At 32.5% G+C, this 22,676-nt stretch overlaps 1 long non-coding RNA gene across 1 annotated transcript; it reads right to left on the bottom strand.

Moving 5' to 3' along the window:
* Nucleotides 1-11,539: 11,539 nt before the first annotated feature.
* On the bottom strand, nucleotides 11,540-15,864 carry LOC129926040 (uncharacterized). Its single transcript, XR_008777724.1, has 3 exons — nucleotides 14,907-15,864; nucleotides 12,778-14,766; nucleotides 11,540-12,637 (listed from the first exon to the last, which is right to left on the bottom strand). It is a non-coding gene; the product is annotated as an uncharacterized LOC129926040 (long non-coding RNA).
* Nucleotides 15,865-22,676: the final 6,812 nt, after the last annotated feature.

Genomic DNA, 22,676 nt, shown 5'->3' with positions numbered 1-22,676 from the left:
TATTTTGCTTTAATCTAAAACATTTATTCTCAAAATTCTTTCCTTAAAATCTTTGCTATAGTGTTATGATATGTATTTACCTGGGTTGTCTGTTGCTTTAGCATTTTGGACTTCATCTGTTCTTCCAGTTTAGTTATGTATGCTCAGCATTTTAAATAGAAAAAAAAAACAACAAAAAGTTTAATTAAAAATGTATAGCTATTAAAAATACTGTACTTACTATACAAAAGATCTAGTCTAGATATTTAATATCTTTCGATATCATGGTAAAAAAAAAAAGGTACAAAAAATGTAATGTATTAAACAATGTCAATACCTCAATACCTGGGTTGTCTACAAATGCACAAACATAACCAACTATTTCGTCTTGGATGAACACATCAATTGATGACTGTTACTACATCTAGTCCTCAGCTAAAATTCCTCATGTTTAAAATATAATACAATATCCTTTCCTATAAGTACGAAGATGGCTGTGGAGTCCGATCTTCGCTCTAAAAAATATCCAAGTCCATTTTTTATTCTACCTAAGCAAAGATGGCCATGGAGACCGATCTTTTTTCCAAAAAAAAAGTCCTCAACTACATCCTTTAAACACGAAGATGGCTAAGGAGTCCAGTCTTCGATTTTAAAATTCCTCCGTTAATCATTCCTATGAACACGAAGATGGCTAAGGAGTCCAGTCTTCGCTTTTAAAATTCCTCCATAAATCATTCCTATGAACACGAAGATGGCTAAGGAGTCCAGTCTTCGCTTTTAGAATTCCTCCATTAATCATTCCTATGAACACGAAGATGGCTAAGGAGTCCAGTCTTGCTATCACTCCAAGTCAGTTCTTAATCACAAGTAGCAACCAAAAGTGTCTGTAAATCAGCAGGAGGAACTTTATCTTGGTCTGTGAATCAGCAGGATGTTATTGAATATATCAACTAAAATAATTATCTTTTAATCAAAATATTTTGCTTTAATCTAAAACATTTATTCTCAAAATTCTTTCCTTAAAATCTTTGCTATACTGTTATGATATGTATTTACCTGGGTTGTCTGTTGCTTTAGCATTTTGGACTTCATCTGTTCTTCCAGTTTAGTTATGTATGCTCAGCATTTTAAATAGAAAAAAAAACAACAAAAAGTTGACTTAAAAATGTATAGCTATTAAAAAATATTGTAATTACTATACAAAAGATCTAGTCTAGATATTTAATAATATCTTTCGATATCATTGTAAAAAAAAAAAAAAAAAGGTACAAAAAATGTAATGTATTAAACAATGTCAATACCTCAATACCTGGGTTGTCTACAAATGCACAAACATAACCAACTATTTTGTCTTGGATGAACACATCAATTGATGACTGTTACTACATCTAGTCCTCAGCTAAAATTCCTCATGTTTAAAATATAATACAATATCCTTTCCTATAAGTACGAAGATGGCTGTGGAGTCCGATCTTCGCTCTAAAAAATATCCAAGTCCATTTTTTATTCTACCTAAGCAAAGATGGCCATGGAGACCGATCTTTTTTCCAAAAAAAAAGTCCTCAACTACATCCTTTAAACACGAAGATGGCTAAGGAGTCCAGTCTTCGATTTTAAAATTCCTCCGTTAATCATTCCTATGAACACGAAGATGGCTAAGGAGTCCAGTCTTCGCTTTTAAAATTCCTCCATAAATCATTCCTATGAACACGAAGATGGCTAAGGAGTTCAGTCTTCGCTTTTAGAATTCCTCCATTAATCATTCCTATGAACACGAAGATGGCTAAGGAGTCCAGTCTTCGCTTTTAGAATTCCTCCATTAATCATTCCTATGAACACGAAGATGGCTAAGGAGTCCAGTCTTCGCTTTTCAAAAGTTCTAAGCTAAAGATAGTAAAGTCATCAATTAAATGTGTTTCTCCGCAACTATTTAGTTGGTCTGCAAGTGCAAATGTTCATTAGTGTGCGTTTCATCACGAGCGCCGATTTAAATCATCCTCTTGCTATCACTCCAAGTCAGTTCTTAATCACAAGTAGCAACCAAAAGTGTCTGTAAATCAGCAGGAGGAACTTTATCTTGGTCTGTGAATCAGCAGGATGTTATTGAATATATCAACTAAAATAATTATCTTTTAATCAAAATATTTTGCTTTAATCTAAAACATTTATTCTCAAAATTCTTTCCTTAAAATCTTTGCTATACTGTTATGATATGTATTTACCTGGGTTGTCTGTTGCTTTAGCATTTTGGACTTCATCTGTTCTTCCAGTTTAGTTATGTATGCTCAGCATTTTAAATAGAAAAAAAAAAAAAAAAAAGTTTAATTAAAAATGTATAGCTATTAAAAATACTGTAATTACTATACAAAAGATCTAGTCTAGATATTTAATAATATCTTTCGATATCATTGTTAAAAATATAAAAAAAAGGTACAAAAAATGTAATGTATTAAACAATGTCAATACCTCAATACCTGGGTTGTCTACAAATGCACAAACATAACCAACTATTTTGTCTTGGATGAACACATCAATTGATGACTGTTACTACATCTAGTCCTCAGCTAAAATTCCTCATGTTTAAAATATAATACAATATCCTTTCCTATAAGTACGAAGATAGCTGTGGAGTCCGATCTTCGCTCTAAAAAATATCCAAGTCCATTTTTTATTCTACCTAAGCAAAGATGGCCATGGAGACCGATCTTTTTTCCAAAAAAAAAGTCCTCAACTACATCCTTTAAACACGAAGATGGCTAAGGAGTCCAGTCTTCGATTTTTAAATTCCTCCGTTAATCATTCCTATGAACACGAAGATGGCTAAGGAGTCCAGTCTTCGCTTTTAAATATCCTCCATAAATCATTCCTATGAACACGAAGATGGCTAAGGAGTCCAGTCTTCGCTTTTAGAATTCCTCCATTAATCATTCCTTTGAACACGAAGATGGCTAAGGAGTCCAGTCTTCGCTTTTAAAAAGTCCTAAGCTAAAGATAGTAAAGTCATCAATTAAATGTGTTTCTCTGCAACTATTTAGTTGGTCTGCAAGTGCAAATGTTGATTAGTGTGCGTTTCATCACAAGCGGCGATTTAAATCATCCTCTTGCTATCACTCAAAGTCAGTTCTTAATCACAAGTAGCAACCAAAAGTGTCTGTAAATCAGCAGGAGGAACTTTATCTTGGTCTGTGAATCAGCAGGATGTTATTGAATATATCAACTAAAATAATTTTCTTTTAATCAAAATATTTTGCTTTAATCTAAAACATTTATTCTCAAAATTCTTTCCTTAAAATCTTTGCTATACTGTTATGATATGTATTTACCTGGGTTGTCTGTTGCTTTAGCATTTTGGACTTCATCTGTTCTTCCAGTTTAGTTATGTATGCTCAGCATTTTAAATAGAAAAAAAAAACAACAAAAAGTTTAATTAAAAATGTATAGCTATTAAAAATACTGTAATTACTATACAAAAGATCTAGTCTAGATATTTAATAATATCTTTCGATATTGTTAAAAATATAAAAAAAAGGTACAAAAAATGTAATGTATTAAACAATGTCAATACCTCAATACCTGGGTTGTCTACAAATGCACAAACATAACCAACTATTTTGTCTTGGATGAACACATCAATTGATGACTGTTACTACATCTAGTCCTCAGCTAAAATTCCTCATGTTTAAAATATAATACAATATCCTTTCCTATAAGTACGAAGATGGCTGTGGAGACCGATCTTCGCTCTAAAAAATATCCAAGTCCATTTTTTATTCTACCTAAGCAAAGATGGCCATGGAGACCGATCTTTTTTCCAAAAAAAAAGTCCTCAACTACATCCTTTAAACACGAAGATGGCTAAGGAGTCCAGGCTTCGATTTTTAAATTCCTCCGTTAATCATTCCTATGAACACGAAGATGGCTAAGGAGTCCAGTCTTCGCTTTTAAATATCCTCCATAAATCATTCCTATGAACACGAAGATGGCTAAGGAGTCCAGTCTTCGCTTTTAGAATTCCTCCATTAATCATTCCTATGAACACGAAGATGGCTAAGGAGTCCAGTCTTCGCTTTTAAAAAGTCCTAAGCTAAAGATAGTAAAGTCATCAATTAAATGTGTTTCTCTGCAACTATTTAGTTGGTCTGCAAGTGCAAATGTTGATTAGTGTGCGTTTCATCACAAGCGGCGATTTAAATCATCCTCTTGCTATCACTCAAAGTCAGTTCTTAATCACAAGTAGCAACCAAAAGTGTCTGTAAATCAGCAGGAGGAACTTTATCTTGGTCTGTGAATCAGCAGGATGTTATTGAATATATCAACTAAAATAATTTTCTTTTAATCAAAATATTTTGCTTTAATCTAAAACATTTATTCTCAAAATTCTTTCCTTAAAATCTTTGCTATACTGTTATGATATGTATTTACCTGGGTTGTCTGTTGCTTTAGCATTTTGGACTTCATCTGTTCTTCCAGTTTAGTTATGTATGCTCAGCATTTTAAATAGAAAAAAAAAACAACAAAAAGTTTAATTAAAAATGTATAGCTATTAAAAATACTGTAATTACTATACAAAAGATCTAGTCTAGATATTTAATAATATCTTTCGATATTGTTAAAAATATAAAAAAAAGGTACAAAAAATGTAATGTATTAAACAATGTCAATACCTCAATACCTGGGTTGTCTACAAATGCACAAACATAACCAACTATTTTGTCTTGGATGAACACATCAATTGATGACTGTTACTACATCTAGTCCTCAGCTAAAATTCCTCATGTTTAAAATATAATACAATATCCTTTCCTATAAGTACGAAGATGGCTGTGGAGACCGATCTTCGCTCTAAAAAATATCCAAGTCCATTTTTTATTCTACCTAAGCAAAGATGGCCATGGAGACCGATCTTTTTTCCAAAAAAAAAGTCCTCAACTACATCCTTTAAACACGAAGATGGCTAAGGAGTCCAGTCTTCAATTTTTAAATTCCTCCGTTAATCATTCCTATGAACACGAAGATGGCTAAGGAGTCCAGTCTTCGCTTTTAAAATTCCTCCATAAATCATTCCTATGAACACGAAGATGGCTAAGGAGTCCAGTCTTCGCTTTTAGAATTCCTCCATTAATCATTCCTATGAACACGAAGATGGCTAAGGAGTCCAGTCTTCGCTTTTAAAAAGTCCTAAGCTAAAGATAGTAAAGTCATCAATTAAATGTGTTTCTCTGCAACTATTTAGTTGGTCTGCAAGTGCAAATGTTGATTAGTGTGCGTTTCATCACAAGCGGCGATTTAAATCATCCTCTTGCTATCACTCAAAGTCAGTTCTTAATCACAAGTAGCAACCAAAAGTGTCTGTAAATCAGCAGGAGGAACTTTATCTTGGTCTGTGAATCAGCAGGATGTTATTGAATATATCAACTAAAATAATTATCTTTTAATCAAAATATTTTGCTTTAATCTAAAACATTTATTCTCAAAATTCTTTCCTTAAAATCTTTGCTATACTGTTATGATATGTATTTACCTGGGTTGTCTGTTGCTTTAGCATTTTGGACTTCATCTGTTCTTCCAGTTTAGTTATGTATGCTCAGCATTTTAAATAGAAAAAAAAAACAACAAAAAGTTTAATTAAAAATGTATAGCTATTAAAAATACTGTAATTACTATACAAAAGATCTAGTCTAGATATTTAATAATATCTTTCGATATTGTTAAAAATATAAAAAAAAGGTACAAAAAATGTAATGTATTAAACAATGTCAATACCTCAATACCTGGGTTGTCTACAAATGCACAAACATAACCAACTATTTTGTCTTGGATGAACACATCAATTGATGACTGTTACTACATCTAGTCCTCAGCTAAAATTCCTCATGTTTAAAATATAATACAATATCCTTTCCTATAAGTACGAAGATGGCTGTGGAGACCGATCTTCGCTCTAAAAAATATCCAAGTCCATTTTTTATTCTACCTAAGCAAAGATGGCCATGGAGACCGATCTTTTTTCCAAAAAAAAAGTCCTCAACTACATCCTTTAAACACGAAGATGGCTAAGGAGTCCAGTCTTCGATTTTTTAATTCCTCCGTTAATCATTCCTATGAACACGAAGATGGCTAAGGAGTCCAGTCTTCGCTTTTAAAATTCCTCCATAAATCATTCCTATGAACACGAAGATGGCTAAGGAGTCCAGTCTTCGCTTTTAGAATTCCTCCATTAATCATTCCTATGAACACGAAGATGGCTAAGGAGTCCAGTCTTCGCTTTTAAAAAGTCCTAAGCTAAAGATAGTAAAGTCATCAATTAAATGTGTTTCTCTGCAACTATTTAGTTGGTCTGCAAGTGCAAATGTTGATTGGTGTGCGTTTCATCACAAGCGGCGATTTAAATCATCCTCTTGCTATCACTCAAAGTCAGTTCTTAATCACAAGTAGCAACCAAAAGTGTCTGTAAATCAGCAGGAGGAACTTTATCTTGGTCTGTGAATCAGCAGGATGTTATTGAATATATCAACTAAAATAATTTTCTTTTTATCAAAATATTTTGCTTTAATCTAAAACATTTATTCTCAAAATTCTTTCCTTAAAATCTTTGCTATACTGTTATGATATGTATTTACCTGGGTTGTCTGTTGCTTTAGCATTTTGGACTTCATCTGTTCTTCCAGTTTAGTTATGTATGCTCAGCATTTTAAATAGAAAAAAAAAACAACAAAAAGTTTAATTAAAAATGTATAGCTATTAAAAATACTGTACTTACTATACAAAAGATCTAGTCTAGATATTTAATATCTTTCGATATCATGGTAAAAAAAAAAAAGGTACAAAAAATGTAATGTATTAAACAATGTCAATACCTCAATACCTGGGTTGTCTACAAATGCACAAACATAACCAACTATTTCGTCTTGGATGAACACATCAATTGATGACTGTTACTACATCTAGTCCTCAGCTAAAATTCCTCATGTTTAAAATATAATACAATATCCTTTCCTATAAGTACGAAGATGGCTGTGGAGTCCGATCTTCGCTCTAAAAAATATCCAAGTCCATTTTTTATTCTACCTAAGCAAAGATGGCCATGGAGACCGATCTTTTTTCCAAAAAAAAAGTCCTCAACTACATCCTTTAAACACGAAGATGGCTAAGGAGTCCAGTCTTCGATTTTAAAATTCCTCCGTTAATCATTCCTATGAACACGAAGATGGCTAAGGAGTCCAGTCTTCGCTTTTAAAATTCCTCCATAAATCATTCCTATGAACACGAAGATGGCTAAGGAGTCCAGTCTTCGCTTTTAGAATTCCTCCATTAATCATTCCTATGAACACGAAGATGGCTAAGGAGTCCAGTCTTGCTATCACTCCAAGTCAGTTCTTAATCACAAGTAGCAACCAAAAGTGTCTGTAAATCAGCAGGAGGAACTTTATCTTGGTCTGTGAATCAGCAGGATGTTATTGAATATATCAACTAAAATAATTATCTTTTAATCAAAATATTTTGCTTTAATCTAAAACATTTATTCTCAAAATTCTTTCCTTAAAATCTTTGCTATACTGTTATGATATGTATTTACCTGGGTTGTCTGTTGCTTTAGCATTTTGGACTTCATCTGTTCTTCCAGTTTAGTTATGTATGCTCAGCATTTTAAATAGAAAAAAAAACAACAAAAAGTTGACTTAAAAATGTATAGCTATTAAAAAATATTGTAATTACTATACAAAAGATCTAGTCTAGATATTTAATAATATCTTTCGATATCATTGTAAAAAAAAAAAAAAAAAGGTACAAAAAATGTAATGTATTAAACAATGTCAATACCTCAATACCTGGGTTGTCTACAAATGCACAAACATAACCAACTATTTTGTCTTGGATGAACACATCAATTGATGACTGTTACTACATCTAGTCCTCAGCTAAAATTCCTCATGTTTAAAATATAATACAATATCCTTTCCTATAAGTACGAAGATGGCTGTGGAGTCCGATCTTCGCTCTAAAAAATATCCAAGTCCATTTTTTATTCTACCTAAGCAAAGATGGCCATGGAGACCGATCTTTTTTCCAAAAAAAAAGTCCTCAACTACATCCTTTAAACACGAAGATGGCTAAGGAGTCCAGTCTTCGATTTTAAAATTCCTCCGTTAATCATTCCTATGAACACGAAGATGGCTAAGGAGTCCAGTCTTCGCTTTTAAAATTCCTCCATAAATCATTCCTATGAACACGAAGATGGCTAAGGAGTTCAGTCTTCGCTTTTAGAATTCCTCCATTAATCATTCCTATGAACACGAAGATGGCTAAGGAGTCCAGTCTTCGCTTTTAGAATTCCTCCATTAATCATTCCTATGAACACGAAGATGGCTAAGGAGTCCAGTCTTCGCTTTTAAAAAGTTCTAAGCTAAAGATAGTAAAGTCATCAATTAAATGTGTTTCTCCGCAACTATTTAGTTGGTCTGCAAGTGCAAATGTTCATTAGTGTGCGTTTCATCACGAGCGCCGATTTAAATCATCCTCTTGCTATCACTCCAAGTCAGTTCTTAATCACAAGTAGCAACCAAAAGTGTCTGTAAATCAGCAGGAGGAACTTTATCTTGGTCTGTGAATCAGCAGGATGTTATTGAATATATCAACTAAAATAATTATCTTTTAATCAAAATATTTTGCTTTAATCTAAAACATTTATTCTCAAAATTCTTTCCTTAAAATCTTTGCTATACTGTTATGATATGTATTTACCTGGGTTGTCTGTTGCTTTAGCATTTTGGACTTCATCTGTTCTTCCAGTTTAGTTATGTATGCTCAGCATTTTAAATAGAAAAAAAAAAAAAAAAAAGTTTAATTAAAAATGTATAGCTATTAAAAATACTGTAATTACTATACAAAAGATCTAGTCTAGATATTTAATAATATCTTTCGATATCATTGTTAAAAATATAAAAAAAAGGTACAAAAAATGTAATGTATTAAACAATGTCAATACCTCAATACCTGGGTTGTCTACAAATGCACAAACATAACCAACTATTTTGTCTTGGATGAACACATCAATTGATGACTGTTACTACATCTAGTCCTCAGCTAAAATTCCTCATGTTTAAAATATAATACAATATCCTTTCCTATAAGTACGAAGATGGCTGTGGAGTCCGATCTTCGCTCTAAAAAATATCCAAGTCCATTTTTTATTCTACCTAAGCAAAGATGGCCATGGAGACCGATCTTTTTTCCAAAAAAAAAGTCCTCAACTACATCCTTTAAACACGAAGATGGCTAAGGAGTCCAGTCTTCGATTTTAAAATTCCTCCGTTAATCATTCCTATGAACACGAAGATGGCTAAGGAGTCCAGTCTTCGCTTTTAAAATTCCTCCATAAATCATTCCTATGAACACGAAGATGGCTAAGGAGTCCAGTCTTCGCTTTTAGAATTCCTCCATTAATCATTCCTATGAACACGAAGATGGCTAAGGAGTCCAGTCTTGCTATCACTCCAAGTCAGTTCTTAATCACAAGTAGCAACCAAAAGTGTCTGTAAATCAGCAGGAGGAACTTTATCTTGGTCTGTGAATCAGCAGGATGTTATTGAATATATCAACTAAAATAATTATCTTTTAATCAAAATATTTTGCTTTAATCTAAAACATTTATTCTCAAAATTCTTTCCTTAAAATCTTTGCTATACTGTTATGATATGTATTTACCTGGGTTGTCTGTTGCTTTAGCATTTTGGACTTCATCTGTTCTTCCAGTTTAGTTATGTATGCTCAGCATTTTAAATAGAAAAAAAAACAACAAAAAGTTGACTTAAAAATGTATAGCTATTAAAAAATATTGTAATTACTATACAAAAGATCTAGTCTAGATATTTAATAATATCTTTCGATATCATTGTAAAAAAAAAAAAAAAAAGGTACAAAAAATGTAATGTATTAAACAATGTCAATACCTCAATACCTGGGTTGTCTACAAATGCACAAACATAACCAACTATTTTGTCTTGGATGAACACATCAATTGATGACTGTTACTACATCTAGTCCTCAGCTAAAATTCCTCATGTTTAAAATATAATACAATATCCTTTCCTATAAGTACGAAGATGGCTGTGGAGTCCGATCTTCGCTCTAAAAAATATCCAAGTCCATTTTTTATTCTACCTAAGCAAAGATGGCCATGGAGACCGATCTTTTTTCCAAAAAAAAAGTCCTCAACTACATCCTTTAAACACGAAGATGGCTAAGGAGTCCAGTCTTCGATTTTAAAATTCCTCCGTTAATCATTCCTATGAACACGAAGATGGCTAAGGAGTCCAGTCTTCGCTTTTAAAATTCCTCCATAAATCATTCCTATGAACACGAAGATGGCTAAGGAGTCCAGTCTTCGCTTTTAGAATTCCTCCATTAATCATTCCTATGAACACGAAGATGGCTAAGGAGTCCAGTCTTGCTATCACTCCAAGTCAGTTCTTAATCACAAGTAGCAACCAAAAGTGTCTGTAAATCAGCAGGAGGAACTTTATCTTGGTCTGTGAATCAGCAGGATGTTATTGAATATATCAACTAAAATAATTATCTTTTAATCAAAATATTTTGCTTTAATCTAAAACATTTATTCTCAAAATTCTTTCCTTAAAATCTTTGCTATACTGTTATGATATGTATTTACCTGGGTTGTCTGTTGCTTTAGCATTTTGGACTTCATCTGTTCTTCCAGTTTAGTTATGTATGCTCAGCATTTTAAATAGAAAAAAAAAAAAAAAAAAGTTTAATTAAAAATGTATAGCTATTAAAAATACTGTAATTACTATACAAAAGATCTAGTCTAGATATTTAATAATATCTTTCGATATCATTGTTAAAAATATAAAAAAAAGGTACAAAAAATGTAATGTATTAAACAATGTCAATACCTCAATACCTGGGTTGTCTACAAATGCACAAACATAACCAACTATTTTGTCTTGGATGAACACATCAATTGATGACTGTTACTACATCTAGTCCTCAGCTAAAATTCCTCATGTTTAAAATATAATACAATATCCTTTCCTATAAGTACGAAGATAGCTGTGGAGTCCGATCTTCGCTCTAAAAAATATCCAAGTCCATTTTTTATTCTACCTAAGCAAAGATGGCCATGGAGACCGATCTTTTTTCCAAAAAAAAAGTCCTCAACTACATCCTTTAAACACGAAGATGGCTAAGGAGTCCAGTCTTCGATTTTTAAATTCCTCCGTTAATCATTCCTATGAACACGAAGATGGCTAAGGAGTCCAGTCTTCGCTTTTAAATATCCTCCATAAATCATTCCTATGAACACGAAGATGGCTAAGGAGTCCAGTCTTCGCTTTTAGAATTCCTCCATTAATCATTCCTTTGAACACGAAGATGGCTAAGGAGTCCAGTCTTGCTATCACTCCAAGTCAGTTCTTAATCACAAGTAGCAACCAAAAGTGTCTGTAAATCAGCAGGAGGAACTTTATCTTGGTCTGTGAATCAGCAGGATGTTATTGAATATATCAACTAAAATAATTATCTTTTAATCAAAATATTTTGCTTTAATCTAAAACATTTATTCTCAAAATTCTTTCCTTAAAATCTTTGCTATACTGTTATGATATGTATTTACCTGGGTTGTCTGTTGCTTTAGCATTTTGGACTTCATCTGTTCTTCCAGTTTAGTTATGTATGCTCAGCATTTTAAATAGAAAAAAAAACAACAAAAAGTTGACTTAAAAATGTATAGCTATTAAAAAATATTGTAATTACTATACAAAAGATCTAGTCTAGATATTTAATAATATCTTTCGATATCATTGTAAAAAAAAAAAAAAAAAGGTACAAAAAATGTAATGTATTAAACAATGTCAATACCTCAATACCTGGGTTGTCTACAAATGCACAAACATAACCAACTATTTTGTCTTGGATGAACACATCAATTGATGACTGTTACTACATCTAGTCCTCAGCTAAAATTCCTCATGTTTAAAATATAATACAATATCCTTTCCTATAAGTACGAAGATGGCTGTGGAGTCCGATCTTCGCTCTAAAAAATATCCAAGTCCATTTTTTATTCTACCTAAGCAAAGATGGCCATGGAGACCGATCTTTTTTCCAAAAAAAAAGTCCTCAACTACATCCTTTAAACACGAAGATGGCTAAGGAGTCCAGTCTTCGATTTTAAAATTCCTCCGTTAATCATTCCTATGAACACGAAGATGGCTAAGGAGTCCAGTCTTCGCTTTTAAAATTCCTCCATAAATCATTCCTATGAACACGAAGATGGCTAAGGAGTTCAGTCTTCGCTTTTAGAATTCCTCCATTAATCATTCCTATGAACACGAAGATGGCTAAGGAGTCCAGTCTTCGCTTTTAGAATTCCTCCATTAATCATTCCTATGAACACGAAGATGGCTAAGGAGTCCAGTCTTCGCTTTTCAAAAGTTCTAAGCTAAAGATAGTAAAGTCATCAATTAAATGTGTTTCTCCGCAACTATTTAGTTGGTCTGCAAGTGCAAATGTTCATTAGTGTGCGTTTCATCACGAGCGCCGATTTAAATCATCCTCTTGCTATCACTCCAAGTCAGTTCTTAATCACAAGTAGCAACCAAAAGTGTCTGTAAATCAGCAGGAGGAACTTTATCTTGGTCTGTGAATCAGCAGGATGTTATTGAATATATCAACTAAAATAATTATCTTTTAATCAAAATATTTTGCTTTAATCTAAAACATTTATTCTCAAAATTCTTTCCTTAAAATCTTTGCTATACTGTTATGATATGTATTTACCTGGGTTGTCTGTTGCTTTAGCATTTTGGACTTCATCTGTTCTTCCAGTTTAGTTATGTATGCTCAGCATTTTAAATAGAAAAAAAAAAAAAAAAAAGTTTAATTAAAAATGTATAGCTATTAAAAATACTGTAATTACTATACAAAAGATCTAGTCTAGATATTTAATAATATCTTTCGATATCATTGTTAAAAATATAAAAAAAAGGTACAAAAAATGTAATGTATTAAACAATGTCAATACCTCAATACCTGGGTTGTCTACAAATGCACAAACATAACCAACTATTTCGTCTTGGATGAACACATCAATTGATGACTGTTACTACATCTAGTCCTCAGCTAAAATTCCTCATGTTTAAAATATAATACAATATCCTTTCCTATAAGTACGAAGATGGCTGTGGAGTCCGATCTTCGCTCTAAAAAATATCCAAGTCCATTTTTTATTCTACCTAAGCAAAGATGGCCATGGAGACCGATCTTTTTTCCAAAAAAAAAGTCCTCAACTACATCCTTTAAACACGAAGATGGCTAAGGAGTCCAGTCTTCGATTTTAAAATTCCTCCGTTAATCATTCCTATGAACACGAAGATGGCTAAGGAGTCCAGTCTTCGCTTTTAAAATTCCTCCATAAATCATTCCTATGAACACGAAGATGGCTAAGGAGTCCAGTCTTCGCTTTTAGAATTCCTCCATTAATCATTCCTATGAACACGAAGATGGCTAAGGAGTCCAGTCTTGCTATCACTCCAAGTCAGTTCTTAATCACAAGTAGCAACCAAAAGTGTCTGTAAATCAGCAGGAGGAACTTTATCTTGGTCTGTGAATCAGCAGGATGTTATTGAATATATCAACTAAAATAATTATCTTTTAATCAAAATATTTTGCTTTAATCTAAAACATTTATTCTCAAAATTCTTTCCTTAAAATCTTTGCTATACTGTTATGATATGTATTTACCTGGGTTGTCTGTTGCTTTAGCATTTTGGACTTCATCTGTTCTTCCAGTTTAGTTATGTATGCTCAGCATTTTAAATAGAAAAAAAAACAACAAAAAGTTGACTTAAAAATGTATAGCTATTAAAAAATATTGTAATTACTATACAAAAGATCTAGTCTAGATATTTAATAATATCTTTCGATATCATTGTAAAAAAAAAAAAAAAAAGGTACAAAAAATGTAATGTATTAAACAATGTCAATACCTCAATACCTGGGTTGTCTACAAATGCACAAACATAACCAACTATTTTGTCTTGGATGAACACATCAATTGATGACTGTTACTACATCTAGTCCTCAGCTAAAATTCCTCATGTTTAAAATATAATACAATATCCTTTCCTATAAGTACGAAGATGGCTGTGGAGTCCGATCTTCGCTCTAAAAAATATCCAAGTCCATTTTTTATTCTACCTAAGCAAAGATGGCCATGGAGACCGATCTTTTTTCCAAAAAAAAAGTCCTCAACTACATCCTTTAAACACGAAGATGGCTAAGGAGTCCAGTCTTCGATTTTAAAATTCCTCCGTTAATCATTCCTATGAACACGAAGATGGCTAAGGAGTCCAGTCTTCGCTTTTAAAATTCCTCCATAAATCATTCCTATGAACACGAAGATGGCTAAGGAGTTCAGTCTTCGCTTTTAGAATTCCTCCATTAATCATTCCTATGAACACGAAGATGGCTAAGGAGTCCAGTCTTCGCTTTTAGAATTCCTCCATTAATCATTCCTATGAACACGAAGATGGCTAAGGAGTCCAGTCTTCGCTTTTCAAAAGTTCTAAGCTAAAGATAGTAAAGTCATCAATTAAATGTGTTTCTCCGCAACTATTTAGTTGGTCTGCAAGTGCAAATGTTCATTAGTGTGCGTTTCATCACGAGCGCCGATTTAAATCATCCTCTTGCTATCACTCCAAGTCAGTTCTTAATCACAAGTAGCAACCAAAAGTGTCTGTAAATCAGCAGGAGGAACTTTATCTTGGTCTGTGAATCAGCAGGATGTTATTGAATATATCAACTAAAATAATTATCTTTTAATCAAAATATTTTGCTTTAATCTAAAACATTTATTCTCAAAATTCTTTCCTTAAAATCTTTGCTATACTGTTATGATATGTATTTACCTGGGTTGTCTGTTGCTTTAGCATTTTGGACTTCATCTGTTCTTCCAGTTTAGTTATGTATGCTCAGCATTTTAAATAGAAAAAAAAAAAAAAAAAAGTTTAATTAAAAATGTATAGCTATTAAAAATACTGTAATTACTATACAAAAGATCTAGTCTAGATATTTAATAATATCTTTCGATATCATTGTTAAAAATATAAAAAAAAGGTACAAAAAATGTAATGTATTAAACAATGTCAATACCTCAATACCTGGGTTGTCTACAAATGCACAAACATAACCAACTATTTTGTCTTGGATGAACACATCAATTGATGACTGTTACTACATCTAGTCCTCAGCTAAAATTCCTCATGTTTAAAATATAATACAATATCCTTTCCTATAAGTACGAAGATAGCTGTGGAGTCCGATCTTCGCTCTAAAAAATATCCAAGTCCATTTTTTATTCTACCTAAGCAAAGATGGCCATGGAGACCGATCTTTTTTCCAAAAAAAAAGTCCTCAACTACATCCTTTAAACACGAAGATGGCTAAGGAGTCCAGTCTTCGATTTTTAAATTCCTCCGTTAATCATTCCTATGAACACGAAGATGGCTAAGGAGTCCAGTCTTCGCTTTTAAATATCCTCCATAAATCATTCCTATGAACACGAAGATGGCTAAGGAGTCCAGTCTTCGCTTTTAGAATTCCTCCATTAATCATTCCTTTGAACACGAAGATGGCTAAGGAGTCCAGTCTTCGCTTTTAAAAAGTCCTAAGCTAAAGATAGTAAAGTCATCAATTAAATGTGTTTCTCTGCAACTATTTAGTTGGTCTGCAAGTGCAAATGTTGATTAGTGTGCGTTTCATCACAAGCGGCGATTTAAATCATCCTCTTGCTATCACTCAAAGTCAGTTCTTAATCACAAGTAGCAACCAAAAGTGTCTGTAAATCAGCAGGAGGAACTTTATCTTGGTCTGTGAATCAGCAGGATGTTATTGAATATATCAACTAAAATAATTTTCTTTTAATCAAAATATTTTGCTTTAATCTAAAACATTTATTCTCAAAATTCTTTCCTTAAAATCTTTGCTATACTGTTATGATATGTATTTACCTGGGTTGTCTGTTGCTTTAGCATTTTGGACTTCATCTGTTCTTCCAGTTTAGTTATGTATGCTCAGCATTTTAAATAGAAAAAAAAAACAACAAAAAGTTTAATTAAAAATGTATAGCTATTAAAAATACTGTAATTACTATACAAAAGATCTAGTCTAGATATTTAATAATATCTTTCGATATTGTTAAAAATATAAAAAAAAGGTACAAAAAATGTAATGTATTAAACAATGTCAATACCTCAATACCTGGGTTGTCTACAAATGCACAAACATAACCAACTATTTTGTCTTGGATGAACACATCAATTGATGACTGTTACTACATCTAGTCCTCAGCTAAAATTCCTCATGTTTAAAATATAATACAATATCCTTTCCTATAAGTACGAAGATGGCTGTGGAGACCGATCTTCGCTCTAAAAAATATCCAAGTCCATTTTTTATTCTACCTAAGCAAAGATGGCCATGGAGACCGATCTTTTTTCCAAAAAAAAAGTCCTCAACTACATCCTTTAAACACGAAGATGGCTAAGGAGTCCAGTCTTCGATTTTTAAATTCCTCCGTTAATCATTCCTATGAACACGAAGATGGCTAAGGAGTCCAGTCTTCGCTTTTAAATATCCTCCATAAATCATTCCTATGAACACGAAGATGGCTAAGGAGTCCAGTCTTCGCTTTTAGAATTCCTCCATTAATCATTCCTATGAACACGAAGATGGCTAAGGAGTCCAGTCTTCGCTTTTAAAAAGTCCTAAGCTAAAGATAGTAAAGTCATCAATTAAATGTGTTTCTCTGCAACTATTTAGTTGGTCTGCAAGTGCAAATGTTGATTAGTGTGCGTTTCATCACAAGCGGCGATTTAAATCATCCTCTTGCTATCACTCAAAGTCAGTTCTTAATCACAAGTAGCAACCAAAAGTGTCTGTAAATCAGCAGGAGGAACTTTATCTTGGTCTGTGAATCAGCAGGATGTTATTGAATATATCAACTAAAATAATTTTCTTTTAATCAAAATATTTTGCTTTAATCTAAAACATTTATTCTCAAAATTCTTTCCTTAAAATCTTTGCTATACTGTTATGATATGTATTTACCTGGGTTGTCTGTTGCTTTAGCATTTTGGACTTCATCTGTTCTTCCAGTTTAGTTATGTATGCTCAGCATTTTAAATAGAAAAAAAAAACAACAAAAAGTTTAATTAAAAATGTATAGCTATTAAAAATACTGTAATTACTATACAAAAGATCTAGTCTAGATATTTAATAATATCTTTCGATATTGTTAAAAATATAAAAAAAAGGTACAAAAAATGTAATGTATTAAACAATGTCAATACCTCAATACCTGGGTTGTCTACAAATGCACAAACATAACCAACTATTTTGTCTTGGATGAACACATCAATTGATGACTGTTACTACATCTAGTCCTCAGCTAAAATTCCTCATGTTTAAAATATAATACAATATCCTTTCCTATAAGTACGAAGATGGCTGTGGAGACCGATCTTCGCTCTAAAAAATATCCAAGTCCATTTTTTATTCTACCTAAGCAAAGATGGCCATGGAGACCGATCTTTTTTCCAAAAAAAAAGTCCTCAACTACATCCTTTAAACACGAAGATGGCTAAGGAGTCCAGTCTTCGATTTTTAAATTCCTCCGTTAATCATTCCTATGAACACGAAGATGGCTAAGGAGTCCAGTCTTCGCTTTTAAATATCCTCCATAAATCATTCCTATGAACACGAAGATGGCTAAGGAGTCCAGTCTTCGCTTTTAGAATTCCTCCATTAATCATTCCTATGAACACGAAGATGGCTAAGGAGTCCAGTCTTCGCTTTTAAAAAGTCCTAAGCTAAAGATAGTAAAGTCATCAATTAAATGTGTTTCTCTGCAACTATTTAGTTGGTCTGCAAGTGCAAATGTTGATTAGTGTGCGTTTCATCACAAGCGGCGATTTAAATCATCCTCTTGCTATCACTCAAAGTCAGTTCTTAATCACAAGTAGCAACCAAAAGTGTCTGTAAATCAGCAGGAGGAACTTTATCTTGGTCTGTGAATCAGCAGGATGTTATTGAATATATCAACTAAAATAATTTTCTTTTAATCAAAATATTTTGCTTTAATCTAAAACATTTATTCTCAAAATTCTTTCCTTAAAATCTTTGCTATACTGTTATGATATGTATTTACCTGGGTTGTCTGTTGCTTTAGCATTTTGGACTTCATCTGTTCTTCCAGTTTAGTTATGTATGCTCAGCATTTTAAATAGAAAAAAAAAACAACAAAAAGTTTAATTAAAAATGTATAGCTATTAAAAATACTGTAATTACTATACAAAAGATCTAGTCTAGATATTTAATAATATCTTTCGATATTGTTAAAAATATAAAAAAAAGGTACAAAAAATGTAATGTATTAAACAATGTCAATACCTCAATACCTGGGTTGTCTACAAATGCACAAACATAACCAACTATTTTGTCTTGGATGAACACATCAATTGATGACTGTTACTACATCTAGTCCTCAGCTAAAATTCCTCATGTTTAAAATATAATACAATATCCTTTCCTATAAGTACGAAGATGGCTGTGGAGACCGATCTTCGCTCTAAAAAATATCCAAGTCCATTTTTTATTCTACCTAAGCAAAGATGGCCATGGAGACCGATCTTTTTTCCAAAAAAAAAGTCCTCAACTACATCCTTTAAACACGAAGATGGCTAAGGAGTCCAGTCTTCGATTTTAAAATTCCTCCGTTAATCATTCCTATGAACACGAAGATGGCTAAGGAGTCCAGTCTTCGCTTTTAAAATTCCTCCATAAATCATTCCTATGAACACGAAGATGGCTAAGGAGTCCAGTCTTCGCTTTTAGAATTCCTCCATTAATCATTCCTATGAACACGAAGATGGCTAAGGAGTCCAGTCTTGCTATCACTCCAAGTCAGTTCTTAATCACAAGTAGCAACCAAAAGTGTCTGTAAATCAGCAGGAGGAACTTTATCTTGGTCTGTGAATCAGCAGGATGTTATTGAATATATCAACTAAAATAATTATCTTTTAATCAAAATATTTTGCTTTAATCTAAAACATTTATTCTCAAAATTCTTTCCTTAAAATCTTTGCTATACTGTTATGATATGTATTTACCTGGGTTGTCTGTTGCTTTAGCATTTTGGACTTCATCTGTTCTTCCAGTTTAGTTATGTATGCTCAGCATTTTAAATAGAAAAAAAAACAACAAAAAGTTGACTTAAAAATGTATAGCTATTAAAAAATATTGTAATTACTATACAAAAGATCTAGTCTAGATATTTAATAATATCTTTCGATATCATTGTAAAAAAAAAAAAAAAAAGGTACAAAAAATGTAATGTATTAAACAATGTCAATACCTCAATACCTGGGTTGTCTACAAATGCACAAACATAACCAACTATTTTGTCTTGGATGAACACATCAATTGATGACTGTTACTACATCTAGTCCTCAGCTAAAATTCCTCATGTTTAAAATATAATACAATATCCTTTCCTATAAGTACGAAGATGGCTGTGGAGTCCGATCTTCGCTCTAAAAAATATCCAAGTCCATTTTTTATTCTACCTAAGCAAAGATGGCCATGGAGACCGATCTTTTTTCCAAAAAAAAAGTCCTCAACTACATCCTTTAAACACGAAGATGGCTAAGGAGTCCAGTCTTCGATTTTAAAATTCCTCCGTTAATCATTCCTATGAACACGAAGATGGCTAAGGAGTCCAGTCTTCGCTTTTAAAATTCCTCCATAAATCATTCCTATGAACACGAAGATGGCTAAGGAGTTCAGTCTTCGCTTTTAGAATTCCTCCATTAATCATTCCTATGAACACGAAGATGGCTAAGGAGTCCAGTCTTCGCTTTTAGAATTCCTCCATTAATCATTCCTATGAACACGAAGATGGCTAAGGAGTCCAGTCTTCGCTTTTCAAAAGTTCTAAGCTAAAGATAGTAAAGTCATCAATTAAATGTGTTTCTCCGCAACTATTTAGTTGGTCTGCAAGTGCAAATGTTCATTAGTGTGCGTTTCATCACGAGCGCCGATTTAAATCATCCTCTTGCTATCACTCCAAGTCAGTTCTTAATCACAAGTAGCAACCAAAAGTGTCTGTAAATCAGCAGGAGGAACTTTATCTTGGTCTGTGAATCAGCAGGATGTTATTGAATATATCAACTAAAATAATTATCTTTTAATCAAAATATTTTGCTTTAATCTAAAACATTTATTCTCAAAATTCTTTCCTTAAAATCTTTGCTATACTGTTATGATATGTATTTACCTGGGTTGTCTGTTGCTTTAGCATTTTGGACTTCATCTGTTCTTCCAGTTTAGTTATGTATGCTCAGCATTTTAAATAGAAAAAAAAACAACAAAAAGTTGACTTAAAAATGTATAGCTATTAAAAAATATTGTAATTACTATACAAAAGATCTAGTCTAGATATTTAATAATATCTTTCGATATCATTGTAAAAAAAAAAAAAAAAAGGTACAAAAAATGTAATGTATTAAACAATGTCAATACCTCAATACCTGGGTTGTCTACAAATGCACAAACATAACCAACTATTTTGTCTTGGATGAACACATCAATTGATGACTGTTACTACATCTAGTCCTCAGCTAAAATTCCTCATGTTTAAAATATAATACAATATCCTTTCCTATAAGTACGAAGATGGCTGTGGAGTCCGATCTTCGCTCTAAAAAATATCCAAGTCCATTTTTTATTCTACCTAAGCAAAGATGGCCATGGAGACCGATCTTTTTTCCAAAAAAAAAGTCCTCAACTACATCCTTTAAACACGAAGATGGCTAAGGAGTCCAGTCTTCGATTTTAAAATTCCTCCGTTAATCATTCCTATGAACACGAAGATGGCTAAGGAGTCCAGTCTTCGCTTTTAAAATTCCTCCATAAATCATTCCTACGAACACGAAGATGGCTAAGGAGTTCAGTCTTCGCTTTTAGAATTCCTCCATTAATCATTCCTATGAACACGAAGATGGCTAAGGAGTCCAGTCTTCGCTTTTAGAATTCCTCCATTAATCATTCCTATGAACACGAAGATGGCTAAGGAGTCCAGTCTTCGCTTTTCAAAAGTTCTAAGCTAAAGATAGTAAAGTCATCAATTAAATGTGTTTCTCCGCAACTATTTAGTTGGTCTGCAAGTGCAAATGTTCATTAGTGTGCGTTTCATCACGAGCGGCGATTTAAATCATCCTCTTGCTATCACTCAAAGTCAGTTCTTAATCACAAGTAGCAACCAAAAGTGTCTGTAAATCAGCAGGAGGAACTTTATCTTGGTCTGTGAATCAGCAGGATGTTATTGAATATATCAACTAAAATAATTTTCTTTTAATCAAAATATTTTGCTTTAATCTAAAACATTTATTCTCAAAATTCTTTCCTTAAAATCTTTGCTATACTGTTATGATATGTATTTACCTGGGTTGTCTGTTGCTTTAGCATTTTGGACTTCATCTGTTCTTCCAGTTTAGTTATGTATGCTCAGCATTTTAAATAGAAAAAAAAAAAAAAAAAAGTTTAATTAAAAATGTATAGCTATTAAAAATACTGTAATTACTATACAAAAGATCTAGTCTAGATATTTAATAATATCTTTCGATATCATTGTTAAAAATATAAAAAAAAGGTACAAAAAATGTAATGTATTAAACAATGTCAATACCTCAATACCTGGGTTGTCTACAAATGCACAAACATAACCAACTATTTTGTCTTGGATGAACACATCAATTGATGACTGTTACTACATCTAGTCCTCAGCTAAAATTCCTCATGTTTAAAATATAATACAATATCCTTTCCTATAAGTACGAAGATAGCTGTGGAGTCCGATCTTCGCTCTAAAAAATATCCAAGTCCATTTTTTATTCTACCTAAGCAAAGATGGCCATGGAGACCGATCTTTTTTCCAAAAAAAAAGTCCTCAACTACATCCTTTAAACACGAAGATGGCTAAGGAGTCCAGTCTTCGATTTTTAAATTCCTCCGTTAATCATTCCTATGAACACGAAGATGGCTAAGGAGTCCAGTCTTCGCTTTTAAATATCCTCCATAAATCATTCCTATGAACACGAAGATGGCTAAGGAGTCCAGTCTTCGCTTTTAGAATTCCTCCATTAATCATTCCTTTGAACACGAAGATGGCTAAGGAGTCCAGTCTTCGCTTTTAAAAAGTCCTAAGCTAAAGATAGTAAAGTCATCAATTAAATGTGTTTCTCTGCAACTATTTAGTTGGTCTGCAAGTGCAAATGTTGATTAGTGTGCGTTTCATCACAAGCGGCGATTTAAATCATCCTCTTGCTATCACTCAAAGTCAGTTCTTAATCACAAGTAGCAACCAAAAGTGTCTGTAAATCAGCAGGAGGAACTTTATCTTGGTCTGTGAATCAGCAGGATGTTATTGAATATATCAACTAAAATAATTTTCTTTTAATCAAAATATTTTGCTTTAATCTAAAACATTTATTCTCAAAATTCTTTCCTTAAAATCTTTGCTATACTGTTATGATATGTATTTACCTGGGTTGTCTGTTGCTTTAGCATTTTGGACTTCATCTGTTCTTCCAGTTTAGTTATGTATGCTCAGCATTTTAAAT

The sequence above is a fragment of the Biomphalaria glabrata genome, chromosome 4 (assembly GCF_947242115.1).
Source record: "Biomphalaria glabrata chromosome 4, xgBioGlab47.1, whole genome shotgun sequence".
NCBI lineage: Eukaryota > Metazoa > Mollusca > Gastropoda > Planorbidae > Biomphalaria > Biomphalaria glabrata.
Note: the sequence above shows the minus strand (reverse complement) of the source record. Positions and strands in the feature narration are given on the sequence as shown.